The sequence below is a fragment of the Sitophilus oryzae genome, unplaced genomic scaffold, assembly GCF_002938485.1.
Source record: "Sitophilus oryzae breed Bouriz unplaced genomic scaffold, Soryzae_2.0 scaffold_179_pilon_pilon, whole genome shotgun sequence".
NCBI lineage: Eukaryota > Metazoa > Arthropoda > Insecta > Coleoptera > Curculionidae > Sitophilus > Sitophilus oryzae.
The window spans coordinates 1,825,686-1,841,438 of record NW_022146501.1 but is presented as its reverse complement, the minus strand read 5'-3'; the positions used below and the strand labels follow the sequence as shown (position 1 = coordinate 1,841,438).

Sequence of the window (15,753 nt, the reverse complement as noted above, 5' to 3'; positions counted from 1 at the left end):
GCTCATTTTTTAATTTGCCTGGCCACGATTTGGCTTTTTGTAAAACGACTGAAAACTGGCACTCTTTTTGGAGAAGTGTCCAGAAAATATCGTCATTGTTTAATATGACTAATTCTGATTAGGCTTTTTGCAAAGTGACTGAAAATCGATAGGCTTTTTGTAAAAATTCCTTCTTTTGTTTAAAAAGCTGTCGTTTTATAATATGCCTAGTCTTTTTGCAAAAAGTCTGATTATTCTATGCGCCTGCGACATATATATGTATACAGGGTCCGGAAATAGTGCGTCGGGCATCTGTAGCTCCTAGAATAAAAAAACTTGAGAATTTTGTTTAAGTGCAAACCTAAAGTATGCATCAGGATGTATTTCAGGAAAATATTTTAACTTCTATAGGGTGGCTCAAAAAAGTATGAGTGGACCTGGATGATTTTTTTTAAATGGAACACCCTGTATATTATTGCATTTTTGGCTTCCTTTCAGATCACTTTACATGACCCTAAGATATGAATAAATATATTTCGATAGTTTCAGAGATATTAAAAAATAAATAAAAAATATATATTTTTCAGCCCTTCTTAAAAAAATTATTAAAAATACAAGAACTGTTCTGAAATCAAAACTATATTAGGTATTTACTTTAGATAGTCTGTTCTTACTTTGCTAAAAATATGGTAATCGTAAATCATACAGGATGTTCAATATTCTACGCCAAACTTTCTAAAATATAAAATTTTCTTTGTTATTTTAAATGGAACACCCTGTATATTATTTTTTTATTAGATGGAGAGTTAAAAAATTAACATTTTTTGTATTTAGAGTATTTCAAAATTTTTAACGGTTTCGCAGATACGCGCAGTATTATTTCATATGGCGCTTTCAATGGTAAAATACGAGAGAAAAATCATTGGGTGGCTTTGATAAAAATTTATTGTGGAAAATGCCATATGAAATATAAACCCGCAAATATCTGCGAAACCGTTAAAAATTTTGAAATACTCTAAATACAAAAAATGTTCATTTTTTAATTCTCAGTCTATTGAAAAAAAATATACAGGGTGTTCCATTTAAAAAAACAAAGAAAAATTATTTTATATTTTAGAAAGTTTGGCCTAGAATTTTGAACATCCTGTATAATTTACGATTTTCATATTTATAGCAAAGTAAGTACAGACCATCTAAAGTAAGTACTTAATATAGTTTTCATTTCAGAACAGTTCTTGTATTTTTAATAATTTTTTAAAAATGGGCTGAAAATATATATATTTTTGATTTATTTTTTAATATCTCTGAAACTATCGAAATATATTTATTCATATCTTAGGGTTATGTAAAGTGATCTGAAAGGAAGCCAAAAATGCAATAATATAGAGGGTGTTCCATTTAAAAAAAATCATCATGGTCCACTCACACTTTTTTGAGCCACCCTACAGAAGTTAAAATATTTTCCTAAAATACATCCTGGTACATACTTTAGGTTTGCACTTAAACAAAATGCTCAAGTTTTTTATTCTAAGAGCTACAGATGCCCGACGCACTATTGCCGGACCCTGTATAAATTTGCTTGCAAAAATAAATTAATTTCATTATAAGTAACAAACACCTACGTATTTTGACTTAACAGTAACAAAATATAAATAATATATACTCAACCTTGCTCTGAAACCGTCAATCCGCATTAAAAACATCTTCCACATACCGGTTACTAAAGATTAAAGCAAAAAAAAAAGGACGTCGGTGAAGTGAATCAACCGTACGAGATGCGGGATCCGTGATATTTTTAAACAGTTAATTTATAACAGAGTTAAGTAATTTAATCGTGACAATTTCGGATAAAACGGTTTCCGTTTGATCGAGTTTTGTCCGTTTTATTGGCAGGAGAATTTTAATTTATCGCTTTTGGAGCCTGAATCGGAGCAAATTAGGAAATTTTTCCGGATAAATCGTTTTAATCGATCTTTATCAAAGTGATATTCGACGGCATCGCCGAAACTAATGGTTTCGTTGTGTTTTTCTTATTTTTTATTTGGAAAATCAACCTCAGAAAAGGTCGGTAATTTTTTTCATGTGTTAATTTTTCTTCTACGTTTGCTTTAGTCACATAGTTGCAACTTTGGAGATAGAGTGCTAGTTATTCTCGTTAGTTATGTCTATTATACACTGTCTCTCTTCAATGTGACATTTAGATATAGTTGTGACACGTGATTAATCTTGACCGGCACAGTGTTGCCCACTTTTACATATTTTCTTTTAATAAATATTTTAGGAAACAAAAATAAATTGATTATAAATATATAAATAGTTATTATTTACATCAACAAAACTCATCTTCTTAACAGCACTTAAGGGACATAAAAGGCCATTATTACTGCTTTCCCGTTCAAAATATTCTAATAAAGTTGCGATGAGTTTTTTACAGCTATTATAGTTCAGTCATTGGGGATTTTTGCTTGGAAAAAAGCCCGGAAGTTTTGCAACTTTGTAGGTTTATAGGTTTTGGGGTCCCTAACTAAAATCCATAAAATACACATTTCCAGACTTGCCGCCGGCGCCGCCATCTTGCCAAGATGGCGCCCAAAATCGGTATTTTGTGAATATCTCGAAAAGTATGCGTTTTTCGCAAAAAATTTAGGAGAGTAAAATTAAAGAGAATAAAATTTCCTATAAAAAAGGTTTCATGAAAATTTTCGCTAAAGTCAACCGTTTAGGCACAAAATCACTGGAAATTTTACAATTTTGCGTAAAATATGATATATTATGTATAGTCCATTTTCCGAAATCAAATGTCGATTAGGGTTCACTAAAACTAGTTTCAGTTTAGTTTCTTCAATTTTGTCATAAAACAGTGGCGTATCATTAATTCGCTCATTAATTTATGAATAATTAATTGTCGTGCTGGACAGCATTCATTGCGAACTTACCACCAGTTTCAGTATTGGTCTGGTTGTACCAAAGATGCCGAAGAATGGGGTTGGAAGAAAACAAAAACAAGCATTACTCCAGTCACAACGTTGAAAGATCCAGTCCAAAATCCCTGTTGGCATTTTTGTCCTGTAAATGCAAAATCAACAACTATGGTAAAGCCTGCGGATGCAGAAAAGCAAGATTGAAATGTTCAATGATTTGTGCATACTGCAATGGAAAATCCTGTGACAACGTCACTGAAGTGTCACTCGACGAATCCGATGAAGAGGAGTTGGACTTGCCTGTAGATATCCCTCTGGCGGCTGAAGATGAAGAGTTGGACGTATTGAGAGACCACCCTGATGAGCCCAGCACAGCAGACACGATCGACTTTGACATCAATGAGCCAGATCCGTCGGGCTTGTGCAGATAAGTTAAAGGTTTTAATTCATCTAGTGGAGTAGGCCTCTGGGGAGACCACGTTAAAATAAACGCGCCATATACTTTACCTCTTGGGTGGTGTGGCAACAAGTACACATTTTCAATAATTAAAATTAATTATTCATAAATTAATGAGCGAATTAATGATACGCCACTGTTTTATGACAAAATTGAAGAAATTAAACTAAAACTAGTTTTAGTGAACCCGAATCGACATTTGATTTCGGAAAATCGACAATACAGAATATATATTTTACGCAAAATTGTAAAATTTCCAGGGATTTTGTGCCTAAACGGTTGACTTTAGCGAAAATTTTCATAAAACCTTTTTATAGGAAATTTTATTTTCTTTAATTTTGCTCTCCTCAAATTTTCGCGAAAAACGCATAGTTTTCAAGATATTCACAAAATACCGATTTTGGGCGCCATCTTGGCAAGATGGCGGCGCCGGCGACAAGTCTGAAAATGTGCATTTTATGGATTTTAGTTAGGGACCTCAAAACCTATAAACCTGCAAAGTTTCAAAACTTCCGGACTTTTTTCCAAGCAAGCCCCTTTTTTGGTCCCCAATGACTGAACTATTAAGCAATCTTGAACACTTCGCACTTAAAGAGATTCTAAAAAGGACAATGTTCCACTAAAATATCACAAGACCATTTATATAAACCAAAAACTCGTAATTCAAAACGAATGAAATGTAATACATACCAATCGCTTTCTTTAGTCGATCAGTCTGTCTAATGAATAATATATTTCAAACATTAATGATTCAATATCTGACATACAAAACAAACTGCATATATCTCTACGCTACAAATTCGAACAAAATATACCTGTGTACCATACTAGATGCTCGTGAGATGATTTTTTTTATGATATGCGACTGCTCAAAGCAAGTGGAATTGAATTAATTTTGGGGTCGGCGGGTACTTTGAATGCCGATGGTACGACCGGCTCTGAGACGGTTTTGATGGGAAAGAAATTCAAATAAAGCATACATTCGGTAGCGTGCGTGGCATACGTTAGCGAATAATTGAATTAGAAATTGGGATTTTGTCGTACTACGTCGGATAACGGTAGTACAGTGAAGAAACGAGAAGCACAGGATACTTTATTGACATATATGTATGGCTGAGTTAAATCTTTTGATAAACAGTAACGTTTCGTTTCTTGAAAAGAATTTTGTGTGTTGTAAGCCTGCTTGCTCTAGAATATAAGCTCAGTAGTTTTAGGATTTAGGTTAGTTTATATTTGATAAGAAGAAATAAGTTAGCATGGAGTACTTATGGAAAAAACTCAATCATATTCAAATCTAGAACGCCACTCTTTCTAAAGAAGAAAACGTTCGACCAATGTGTACTACCAATCATGACTTATGCATGTGAAGCCTGGACACTTAAAACGGATATTATAAGGAAACTGCAGGTGGTACAATGCTCAATGGAACGAAATATGCTGGGAGAAACCAAGGGAGGTCGTAAAAGAATAGAGTGGATACGACAAAAGACCGAGGTAATAGGCAGGAACCCTGGCAAGAAGGAAGGACAACAGATGGACCACAAAAATGACAGCTTGGTACCTACTAGGAATTAAGAGATCTAGAAGAAGACCAAACCAAGACAACAATGATCCCAACTACAAAGAGAGTATCTAAATATGTGAGGGAGGCTGCTCCATCATTGAAAATGGTTGAAGAAGCTGAAAATGAGGATGATGATGGTGGTATTTCACAACGTTGCCAACAAAAGAAAAAAAAGTCAGTGGTGCACATATTTTTTTAGAAAAATATTACAGTGATAACTCATATTAGAGGTGGGCAAAGATTGAACGAGTCGTTCACTGAAAAAAGGATCTCTCAGTCGAAATGAATATGACTTTGAGCCAAAAGATTGGCGCTTTTCAATAGGGCCAAGAACGACGTTTCTTTGCCCATAGCATTAACTTTATAGCACTAACTAATCTTTTCATAAGTTTTAAAAAATTACTTTAGAGAATAGAAGAATCTATCTGTCCAAAGTATTTCACGCTTGACCCAAAATGAATATGCAAAGAAGTTCTTAATACAAGAACAATAGTCTCTTTGATTCATGCAAAAATTCTTGATTGAAAAGGGACATTTCTTGATTAAAGAGACACTTTTCTTAAACCAATAGCGAATACTATTGACTCAACTAAACTTTATTTTGATCTAAGAGAAGTCTATACATCATATACAGGCATATTGCGAGGCATATTATTTTCTGATAAATTTAGGTTTTCCTGGTCTGTAGTAAGTAAAGTGATATTATTTTCCTCGATAGTAGTTATTTCTGCTTCTTCATTCCTTTGTATTTTTTGGGGTGGTTCATCACTCAACAAATTACAAAAAAATGTTACATCCCAATTAATCAAAGTAAAGTAAATACATTATTAAAATTATAAGCTTTGGTCACATTTTGAATTTTTTAATACGACGACTTTTTATACGAAATTTTTGTAATTATATGCATAAAAAAATCGACACCTATATTCTTATTCTACCTATAGTTACGAAGGCATTATCTAAACAGGTGCATTAGGTAAATGTCTCTTACCTTCAAAAATAGCAAATAAATGCTCTAATTTCCATTTTTTCAGAAACTCCTTTAAAGAATCCATATATCCTAAAATGTGTCCATAAAAAATGACAAATGCATGTGAATAACGATCATTAATTTGTTATACGATATGCGTTTAAAAAGCAAATTATGCAAAATTCCAAGTGGAAAATGCCAAGCAACAAAACCCGTGTGTACTATGATGTGCGACCTATGAAATGCGACGTACGACTGATCGGACTGCCGACTGATTGTATATACCGTACTTCGTCATCGTCTTTGCGTGTCGTAATTATTTTTCATCAAAAGAGTATTTAACTATTGGAAAAATGGCCATGTTTCTTGAATGAAGTACTTCATAGCGTATTTTTCTTATTATCTTAAAACAAAGTAACTTGCACTTGGTTGAATGAAAATAGATTCAAGAGAAATTTTCGAGAGAACCAGTTTTCTTGAGTTAAGAGAGTTTTTCTTCAGGCAAAAGATTTTCTTTTACGCTAAAATAAATTCTCTTGCCACTAATTTTTTTTTTTCAAGAACGATGACGACTTTAGTTCAAGTCTATCTTTTTTATCAGTGTTCATTTGAACGAGTATTAAAAATGAATCGTGAGATTCAATTCATTGCTTGCAATCCGGTTCGTTCAATTGAATCGTGGCCAGCACGGATCTATAAGATTTGAACGATGAGCCGTAAAAAAAATCGTGAGAATTGAATCGGATCACAATGAATCGTGGCCAGCACGGATCCATAAGATTTGAATGATGAGCCGTAAAAATGAATCTTGAGAATTGAATCGGATCAAAATGCGATCGTTCGTTTCTACGGCGCGGCGTGGCGCCGGCGTTGATATAGACATAAATGCAGGCACCAATATTTAGACTTGAACAAAAGCCCTAAACAAGCATCATGAGCACAAAACGCAAACGATAAGAAAGTTATTTACAAGAAAAAAACTTATTTATGCTGTGCTTAGTAAGGGAGTATCTGTAAGGTATTTAATTTTCACGGTAATATTTTTGTTACAATAATATTATTAAATGTCGGTCTATTAAAGGTCTTTTGCTCAATGTGATAAAAAAAACGGCGTCAACGATGGTTATAAAATGAAGATCGCTGTCATTTTATATGTAAAATTATATGGGGAATATATCATTGATGTTCATTTCCAAGCCAACTGAACTCCATTTTTTTTCGATAATGCGGTATTATATACTATTAATTATGATTATTAAATCGAAATTAAAATATGGCTCTAAAAATATTGAGTTGATATTAAGAAATCCTGGACCAGATGACCCCTCTTTATCACTACCACAAACCATTCGAGGTGAACAAACTGGATCGAGGAATGTGGACAGATATAACATTCCTTCAGGATGGACTAACCTGGTATACAGACGGGTCAAAGACCGCTGAAGGAACAGGAGCTGGAGTATTTGGAGAAAGACCAAGGGTAACTTTATCCTTTTCCTTGGGTAAACACTCAACCGTATTCCAGACAGAAATCTTCGCCATTCTACAATGTGCGAGAGAAAACAATAGAAGAGCTTATTCAGATAAGCTCATCAATATATGCTCAGACAGTCAGGCGGCACTTGGGGCGCTTATGAGCCCAAAGGTATCGTCGAGACTCGTCTGGGAATGCCTAGGTGAACTGGAAGCTCTGGCTCGACGGAACAGAATTAAATTATTCTGGGTGCCGGGCCACAGCGGCATCCAAGGCAACGAAAAAGCCGATGAGCTAGCTAGGCAAGGATCATCGGCATCTTATCTTGGTCCAGAGCCAGTACTGGGAATACCCAAATGTATGGCCCGTAGTGCATTAAAACTCTGGATCAGGGAAAAGCAGAATGTCCACTGGAGAAACAGACAGGGGCACAGGCACAGCAAGGCTTTTATCCAAGGACCTAGCTCCAAAACTGCAAAAGAACTGCTAATGCTTAGCAGGAATAAATTGCGGATTACAACAGGCCTCTGGAGACGAGACCTATATAATCACAAGATTAAACGAACTTACCTGAAGTGAAGTTCAATCTTGATTATATGAAGGTCTCGTCGAAATAAATAAGTTCCCTCCCACCCTCAACCTCAATTTACAACAACATAATAAGTATCTTTAAAATTGACTAAATAAGAAATGATGCAAGGGCATGTAGTGTGGTAAGGGAGCAGGGAGGCGAGGGGCATGTTGAAATTTGTTTGGTTAGGCTTTGAAATGTGTGGTCGCCGCACGGAGAAAAGGGAACTACATTGTACTTATTTATTTCGACGAGACCTTCATATAATCAAGATTGAACTTCACTTCAGGTAAGTTCGTTTAATCTTGTGATTATGATTATTAAATCGGAATTAAAATATGGCTCTAAAAATATTGAGTTGATGTTAAGAAATCTTTAATAAATAGTATATATAAATTGAATTAATAATGTATTTATAAATTTATTTATTATTGGTAAAATAATCAATCCAATTACGCCAGTGTCATAAAGTGTTGAAAAACAAGCGAAAGAACTGTATATTTCTTTTTCTGGTCCCTTAAGTAATTGTCCTGCCAAATTATCGCCGGTAGTGCCAGTTACGATCTTGTTTTTACGAAACGTAAATTGTGCATGTGGTTCGTTCAAATGAGCGAATCGTAGGAGTCAATTCAATATGAGAAGTTGAATCGTATGATTTAATTCACTAAAAAGAATCGTAATGCCCATTACTAACCCACATGCATGTCCTTGGTGAATATGGCGACTCTTTTTTAGCATTAAAATATGTCACATTTATAGTAACTTTTATTACAGTTGAGGGTTGGAACCTTTGGTGTTACACAGCAAAATAAAACACTAGCTCACCACAATACACCAAAACACTTTAACTTTTACACTGGACGCGCGTTTCGCTAACCATGTTAGCATCATCAGCAGATGATTATAAAACGAGTTTTATAACGTGTTTTGGTGTATTGTGGTGATTTAGTGTTTTATTTTGCTGTGTAACACCAAAGGTTCCAACCCTCAACTGTAATCTTCGATGGCTTCACGGTCAACGGAACTGAATCTTTATAGTTTTATAATCACCTGCTGATGATGCTAACATGGTTAGCGAAACGCGCGCCCAGTGTAAAAGAAAAAGTGTTTTGGTGTATTGTGGTGCTTTAATAACTTTTACCCTCAAAATTTCATTTAAATCGCTAAATGCAAATTATAATTTATTTAATTATAAATTAAATATTTATAATAAGTCGAAAAAAGATGAAGACTTCAACTTTTTGAAATTTTAATTTTTTTAACATTCTGTAGTTACGACGAAAGAAGGCAGAATCGGACCTAGGTTAATATGAAAAATAAATCATATTTTTACGAAAAGAATCTCCCCTCGAGAGATGGCACATGTTTTATGAATCACCCTGTATAGACGTTGTCCGATAAAGAAATAAGGTAAGGAAATCGGTGTTTTCCCGTACTGTCACCCGAGAACAACCTCGTACGTCAATCGGCCTTCATTATCGGTCCGTCGATCGCATCGGCTCCAATTTGACTGAATTTGACAAAACCGACCGCAAGGACTTAACGAGTACTCGCCGGTACCGACGCATTATGCCCTTATGCGGCGCCGGCCGACATCTACATACCGGGCACCGCGATACTGCGCGACGTGGCTGCGTAATGACGTAACCGGGTGGGTACCGGTGGTACCGGTTCGTATTCGGACGGCGGCGTTGGACCGGGTACTGATTGATATAGATACGCGGGAAAAACGGAGAATTGATTGTTACGTGGTACAAATGTAGAAGTATCAGAGTATCCACTCTAAAAACACGTATCTCGATAGGATATATCGGTATTTTATGCGCTTGAAAGGAACAGGTTCTAGAAACACTAAATGTCAAGTGATTTTTGAAGAAAAAATATTTTTTTTAACTTGTCAGATATTTTAATATGGTTGGGGAAAGATCAGAAACATAGAGTGTACAAAAAAAACGACTAAACAAAATATATTTGATATCAATTAAACTTTTAGTTACGTAATCGAAGGCGCGCTTTTTAAATTCATTGTTGCCAACCATGGATATATTCGGCGCCGGCGCCGTGCTGACTAACTGAAGTTTAAATATCGCGCTGGGGATTCAGGTGGTAGCTCTGCTGTAAAAAAAGTCGAGTTGCCACATTCATTATATATTCCCTGACATTGCCTGTCAATCGTTTTGACACTTTAGTTTTGTATTACGTGTTTTTTGTTTAAATGAATTGTGTTGTGATACTTAATCACGTGACTAAAAGTTTATTTGGTATGAACTGTATATTAATTGAATATATGATCAAAGATATGGCGAGACAAAAACATATCTAAACACTTAAAAAAAAGGCTTGCTCACTGCCTAATATTTCCTATATTAATGTATGGCTCCGAGTCCTGGACGATGAGACAGTCAGAAATGAAAAAAATTGACGCAACTGAGATGTACTGTTGGCGACAAATCCTCGGAATTCCCTGGACTGCCCGACGAACCAATGAATCCATAATCCAAGAACTGAACATCACAGAACGCCTCTCAACTTCTATACAGTCACGTATACTTAAATATTTCGGTCACGTTATGAGGAGGGATACTGACTGTATGGAAAAACTCATTATACAGGGCAACTGCTCGCCCTCCCGATGCCATAGACCAGCTATCAAAGATCACCCACAAGCCACTGCACACGCTTGTGCATGAAGCACAAGACAGGGAATTATGGAGACAAACCTCACACATCACCTCTTGTAGGAATAAAGACAGAGAGAGTGAGAGTATTAAAAGACAAAAAAATGACGAATTCTAGAAGACATTCTAGAGGTTTTGTATTAAATAACGCACACACAATTTCTGTTTTTCAAGTATTTTTATTTACATACCTACATACTACATAATCTAAATCATATTTATACCACTTATATAACGTACCATACAGTTCGAAAGTATTTTGACGTGCGTCCAAGATTCAGATCCTAGCGTTCTGTACTTATCACCGCGTTTTATGCACGGCTACTCTGAAGTACCCGGGTACCGTTCCTCCGTCCGTTCGGCGTGGTGGCTTATCGATTCAGAATTGAATGGATTTTTGTGCCTCGCGCCGTTCCGGGATAGTTAGAAACTGTTTCAATGCTGTTTATTTGACATGAGGCCAACAGGAGACCTTATCAAAGGCATTGTGTTCGTTGGTTATGGTAATATCTGCGCGTCCAGAAGATCGTCGTCCTATATATTACCGCAATGCCACTATTAACGCAACGATATTTGGTTATGAGGTGGTCAGTTTCAGATTAAAGGTTGATTCTCACTATATCTTCCGTATCAGCTCTTTTCCGTTTCCCTGCCGTTTACATAAAATATTATATCATGTATATGAATAGGACAATGCACACTATCCGTTCCGTTTCCCTTCCGTTCCATTTTTTTGGCTGACGGACTGAAGCGTATCGGAAACAGCGTTGTCAACGGAAGCTTACGTATAGCGTCAATACAATAAAAAATATGGAACGGATATGGAATGGATATGGAATGGAAATGGAAGGAATGAGAATCAACCTTTAGTTGGACAAAAACTCACACTATTACTTCCCTGTAAGCTTCAATCGCAGAAAGAGATGACATAACCAAAGTTTTCCCCATACAATATTTTAAGAAGTGCTTGAATCAATGTAGAATGAGTGGAAGGCGGTGTCTTGAGTTATAGTTCATCATACAGTCTATAACTCATCATTACATACCTTCCTGTTGTATGGGGTACAGGGTATTTCCCATTCTCTTTTGACAACAGATGTTCTTCCTCTGAAGAGTGGACATCTACCTCCTACGAGGGTATACACACTTCCACGGTTAGGGTTTAGCCCTCCGTGTCCTTCACAGTCGAGGAGCTTGTCTCCGGCTGAGGTACCCGTGAGAAGGATCTGTCTCCATTTTCTCTTCACCTCTTTAACTTGGTCTCTCCTTGGACCTGATACCGGTGTTGTCCTAAATCTATAATAGAGGATATATTCCTCTTTCTCTATTGCCTCCTTGGATTTGAGGTCCATTCCTAGAGATGAGGATCCTCGAGTTGATGACTCGCTAACTCAATGTCCTTACATTGGAGGTCTGGCAAAGCTGGTGATACGTCCCTGCTTGTCTCCCGATGTTAGACGGCTTTCCTCTCCTTGTCGGAGCAGAGGTGCGAGGTTCTCGCTCCTTGGTGGAGACGCACCAGGCTGTTTCTTGGTTTCTTTACTCTCCCCTTTTTCGAGGGGTGTGCTGGAATGAAACAGCCTCTTGTAAATGGGCTAATGAACTTTTGCAATGCTACAGGAAGCATCAGTGACATTTTTGGCAATGTTTAGAAGCAGTTGTCGAAGTGCAGCTGGAATTATCATCATCATCATCATCATTTAGCTTATTCCGTCCACTGCTGAACAAAAGCTTCCCTCAACTCTAGCCATTTCTTTATTTCTAATTCTATTTTGTGCCACTTGAATCCAGTTTCCAGCCACTCTCTTAATATCATCTGTCCATCGATTAGGAGGTCGTCCTCTGCTTCTATAGGCCTCGTGTCTTGGTCTCCATTCCACAAGTCTCTTTGTCCACCGTCATCTGTTATCCTAGTCGAATGTCCTGCCCAATTCCGTATAAGATGTAGGATAGATATCACCGCATCTCCTACTCCTGTTCGATTTCGTATGATATGATGGGGTATTTTATCCCTAAGTACAACTGGAATACTAACCGGTTATTGCCAACTCAATGGGCACCTTCACAAAATATTGTTAAGAACCATAACAATGTGCAGGGGATGTAAATACTAAAACGACAGAGTGTGACACTCTGTCGTTTCTCTACACTCTGTATACACTATGCCAGTAAAAATAGGAATAAAAAAAATTGGCAAATACAACAATTTAATAGTCAAGAAAATTTTACTATATAATCGAAATAACTAATCTAACCTAACGTATGAACATTTAAATTAAACAGCAAAAAAAATTAGCATTTAAAAATCACAGTTCACATGGGATAATGTTAGGAATTTCATACAAAACGTTCTAATATGTCCTGCTGTGTCTTCCGATTAATCCAACTGTACTAAAACAGTTTCCAATATCCACCCAAACCAAAAATCCGATTCCATTCAATTCCATCGATAAAACACCGAATAGCGAGCGGTTCGCGTACGGTACCGGGTTCTGCGGGGCACCCGGTGAAATATATCCGATTGTGGTACCCTCCCCGGTGCCAGGGAGGGCCGCGGGTCTTTTTTCGGCAGTAAATCAGCGTCGTGGGAGTGAATCGCGCACGCAGCGAGCGGTACCCATGGCCACGGTGACACGGCGGCCGCGCGATGGTGGTACCGCCGCGCCAGCCACTACTACTAACTGTAAAAGCGTACGTAGCGGTGTGTGCAAGCAGGCGGCCGGCCTTGGTCTTGGTTCTTCCGGCGATTCGTTCGGGTTCCTTCTCGCGGTACGGTGCGTGTCCTAGTCGCGCGGATTTTTTGCTTCGGCTACGAAGAGGTTGGCGGTGGTACGGTGTGGTGACCAGCCGATTTATTATTAGCGGTACCAAACGCTGGAACAACCGTTGTTCCTGCTCTTGTCTTCCCGGTATTCGGACTTGGATGGTAAGTGGATGATATATGTTTGATCGATCTAAATCACCTGTCCATAACGTCTGGTTCCCCCAAGTGGTACTTCTGATAAAACAGTCTGGGCTAGATTTTTTATATACATTACATAACAATTTTGCTCCAATATTTGAGTATATTTTAAAATATTTTTCTCAAATATACAGGGCGATTATACAGGTTACCCCAGAAATAAGTGCAAGTATTTTAACTGTTAGTATAGTTATAAAAAAATTTGAAAATTCGAAATTTTTTGGAAATTTTTTTAATTTTTAGTTAAAAAATATAATTTCTTGATAATATGACAACATAGGTTAAATTTACAAGACATACATTAAATTTACAAGAAAGAAAATTTACAAGAAAGAAATTAAATTTACAAGAAAGAAAATCCAGAAAAGATCCAGTGGTTCTCAAAATTTTAGCAAAAAATCATTTTTTTGGAAATTTTCAAAGTAAAATAACTCCGTTATTTTGAACTTATTTGAAAAACAATAAAGTGAAAATATGTTTCTTTTATCGAGATCTATACAAGCCCTTATAATACTTGCACTTATTTCTGGGACACCCTGTATATGATGAAATTATATCACACCTCTCCATACATATCTGAATCAAGTAATACTTGTCAGAATGTAGTCTGGACTAAAAGATTTATATCAGATTTTTTTATATAACGATTTTGCCCCAATATTTTTTGTAAAACTTGCAGAAACTCTTGGAGTGTATTTTAAAACAGCATATTCTGAAAATATTTTTCTCAAATACAGGGTGTTCCTTAATGACATGCTAATATTCAAGTGGGTGATTCTTGGACCTATTCTAAGAAAAAAAACTTCATATGAATATATGTCCTAAACATCTTAACTTTTTAGATACAGGGTGGTAAAATTTTCATCTTTTTTTCAAGATATCTCTAATGGTATATTTGATACAAGTTCCATGCATCAAAATGCTTCTTTTGATATTCAAAAAAATTTTTTAGCATTTTATTTCTTAATTTCCTTCCAGCCGATGCAGAAATGATTTACGTGAATTTTATTTGTTTAATTTTACGTGTTTTTACGTGAATAGAATTTTTTTTAGAAAATTTTACCACCCTGTATCTGAGAAATTAAGATGTTTAGGACATACATTCATATGAAGTTTTTCTCTTATAACAGGTCCAAAAATCACACCGTTAAATATAAGCATGTCATTAAGGAACACCCTGTATAGAGGGCGATTATACAGGGTGAGTCTTAAATAAGTGCAAATATTTTTAGGGACACGATAGAGAAACACGATTATGAGGTTTTTTTCGCCAATTTTTTTTTTAAATTTGGATTTTTTTTTAGTTTTTTAGTTAAAACCATAATTTCTTAATAATTTGGAAGTAGTTAAAATTTACAAGAAAAAAAAACCGAAGAGATCCAGTGGTTCTCAAAATTTAAGTAAAAAATCATTTTTTTTTGGAAATTTTCAAAGTAAAATACCTCTTGGTTATTCGTGGTTATTTGGTCTTCGTGGTTATTTTGGACTTCTTTGAAAAATAGTAAAGGGAAAATATGTTCCTTTTATCGAGATCTACCGGCCCTGAAAATATTTGCACTTATTTAAAACTCACCCTGTATATGATGGAATTAAACCACCTGTCTAGCATGTTACAGGTCCACTGTTTGGAAAAAGCTGCATTTAATTTGAGATTCTCTATCTATTAGCATTTTAAACGATGCAGACAATAGTAGCGCTATATTTTCGAAAAAAAGACCACGCCACTGTATTGTACGGAAAAAGATCTGCAAGAAACAATTCACACCTTATGACATCTTTCAGAATAACGGAGATACGAGGGGTGTTCCAAATTGCAAAATTTTCAAGCAAAAATCATGTAACTCAGAATCCTTCTATCTTCACTTATAACGGAGATAACCAAAATGGGACACTCTGTACATCATTTTAACTGTCTTTTTCCATCTATTAATAATTTAATACCGCTAGACGACCGTCAAAGTGAAAAACATAAAAAACAGACATCTCTGGAGTTACTTTCAGACACGTCAACTGTATGAAAACCTGCGACGATACATTCTCGTATGGTAATAATAATTCGTCTTTAACAACATAAACATGACCTTGCCCGCGCAATATCGCAATAATAATAATAATAGTGCTGAATAATTCGCGTAGGTTCCATTAACAGGTTATTGATCCTCTGGAGCATGACAGAC

The 15,753-nt window shown here is 36.0% G+C and overlaps 2 protein-coding genes and 1 long non-coding RNA gene across 5 annotated transcripts in view; 1 reads left to right on the top strand and 2 right to left on the bottom strand.

Moving 5' to 3' along the window:
• Nucleotides 1–15,753, bottom strand: part of LOC115882669 (autophagy-related protein 16-1) — a 627,679-nt gene that overhangs the window by 406,497 nt on the left and 205,429 nt on the right. The gene's annotated exons all lie outside the window — the stretch shown is intronic.
• Nucleotides 1–15,753, top strand: part of LOC115882668 — a 238,576-nt gene that overhangs the window by 47,971 nt on the left and 174,852 nt on the right. The window contains exon 1 of one of the 2 annotated variants that reach the window (XM_030900861.1): nucleotides 13,345–13,540. The exons of the other annotated variant lie outside the window; for it this stretch is intronic. The gene's annotated coding sequence lies outside the window, so the exon portion shown is untranslated. Of the gene's footprint in view, nucleotides 1–13,344; nucleotides 13,541–15,753 lie in introns of those variants that run through there. 2 annotated transcript variants of the gene reach the window in all.
• The window catches only part of LOC115882671, a 169,845-nt gene that overhangs the window by 22,585 nt on the left and 131,507 nt on the right, over nucleotides 1–15,753 (bottom strand). The gene's annotated exons all lie outside the window — the stretch shown is intronic.